The following is a 2,500-nucleotide window of genomic DNA, read 5'->3' on the forward strand; positions in this document are numbered from 1 at the left end:
TCTCACAAACAACGTTCTCACGACTACAGCGAAATTCCGTAGCATTCGGAGCCTTCTAAGAATAACAACACCAATAACTACAGATGCACCTTGATTTATTGTTATTGTTATTGCACCTTTATTCATCCACTCCCATAAGAAGAAAATCAAGTTTGTAGCCTTTCTGTATGGCAATGAATAAACAAGAGAATCAATATTCACAAACCATAGAAACAACATACTTCAGTATTCAACCCTATACTATGATAAAAACTCCTTGCTGACCATAATCTAAATTCATATAATCAATTCTAACTCACATAACCAACATGTTCCTTCTACCAATTCCCGACAGTCACTATGCATGCAGCTCTTGCGTGCAACAAGCTATGACCAAAACGAGGCCCCTAGTCATAGGTTAAATTAGGTTAGGTTACGTAATGTAGTTTGGATTAGGTTAGGGTAAGGGCATGGCATTGTACATAATACATGATACAAGGGTGTTGGAGAGGGGGGGATAAAGAGCAAATAGAGAGAAAGGTAGGAAAGTAAGAAAAGCCAATTTAGAGAGGAAAGGTTAGGTTAGGGTTAGGTTAACTTTGACTGAGATAGGTTAGGCACCGAGGAACGTAGTTGGACACATCGTTAGCCTCAGGTCAGACATCAGATCCAAACTGTTTTATCATGTAAGTAACCTTATACCAAAGAACAAAGTATAAAAATCAATACATTGCTATCAGGGAACACCAGGATGATGCTCATTGCCAGGTAAATTATAAACAGTATAGTCCACAGTTTGTGATTCGTGTAAACAAAAAAATATATAAAAAAAGTTCTTCGCCCAATCAGTAATTACAGATAGAACCAACGCAACAATATTATCTTTATCTTTTAAATGATTATTATCACCGACCTGTCAATCATCGATCAATTATAATCACCAACCTGTCAAATACTGTACTTCTTTGCTTAAAAAGAAGAAAAAAAAGGACTCGAAAATAGGAGAGAGAGAAACAGAAAGGGAGGGAGGGAAGAGAAAGAGAAAGGGGGAGGGAGAAGAGAAGAGAGAAAGAAAGGTAGAGAAGAGAGAAGTAAAAGAGAGAGGTGGGAGGAGAGAGAGAGAAGAGAAAGAGACAAAGAAATGAAAAGGGAGGAGAGAGAGAGAGAGAGAGAGATGAGAAGAGAAGAGAAGAGAGAAAGAGACCAAAGAAAGATCGAAAGATAGAGAAAAGACAAGAAAAGAGAGAGAAAGAACAATACACGATCACACAACACAACAAACATAATAAACACCTCTAATTATTCCCGAGTCATTTGGTATTCTGAGTCAATCGAATACCATCCGAATTCCCGCCTCAACCGCATAAGGACCCGAGAAATTGGGACTAAATGCTCCTTGTTTTAGCTTTTGTTAAGGATTTTCGAGTCTCAAGACGGTGGTGTAAAGGGTGAAGTGGAAGACAGCGAGGATAAAATGGGATGAGAAGGAATAGGGGAGGAAAAAAAGGGGAAGGAGCAAGGGTGTAGGAGAAAGACGAAGAAAGGGAGAGGTGGTGAGAAAAATGACCCCACCTCCCCCCCAAAAAAATAAGAAGAAGAAGAAGAAGAAAAAGAAGAAGAAAACAGAAAACAATATATATATATATAATATATATATATATATATATATATATATATATATATATATAATATATATATATATATATATATATATATATATATATATATATATATATATATATATACATATATATATATTTATATATATATATATATACATATATACACGTATGTATGTATGTATGTATACATTTGAGGGGACACAAGAGAGAGGAAAATAAATAACATCTGAGTAAATTTGAAAGAATAATAAACGACAGAAATAAAAATTCGATAGAAAAAGATAAACAGGAAATTTCTGAAATACAGAAACGATAGAGGGGGAAGGAAAAATACACATAAAAGACAGAACAGTAGAAAGAGATGATATGTAAAATAAATGAAAACTAAAAGAATATTAAAAAACAACACTCAAAATTATCAAGGAAAGTAAGAAATTTAACATTAAACCAAACAAAGAATAAGAAAAGAAAAAAATGATAGGAAAGGCAGAAAGCCTAGGGTAAAAAATAAGAAAAAAACAGAACAATGAAAAAAGGAAAATTGTAAATATGAAACGAAATGAAATTTGAGAAAGAAGAGAAGGCAATCAAAATAATCACTTCTTATTACTTTTTTTTCATCATTATCGTTATTATCGTCATTATCGATATCATTATAATCATTGTCAGTATTACTATCATTAACATCATTAATGCAAATTATCAGCACTGCAATTATTATCTTTATCATTACTATTATACGATTAATCACAGGCTAATATCTTCATCAGATCTATAAGAAAAACTTTGTCATGAGTTTATTTATAAACGCAGAATGAAGGGAAGGGAAGCTGAAGTTGTAAATCCAAAGCCGAAGTTAGGTAAATGTTGCACTATGCAAGAACACCTCTCTTTTCATG

This window comes from Penaeus japonicus, unplaced genomic scaffold (assembly GCF_977035675.1).
Source record: "Penaeus japonicus unplaced genomic scaffold, GWHDUDI00000001_assembly GWHDUDI00000041, whole genome shotgun sequence".
NCBI classification, from domain to species: Eukaryota; Metazoa; Arthropoda; class Malacostraca; order Decapoda; family Penaeidae; genus Penaeus; species Penaeus japonicus.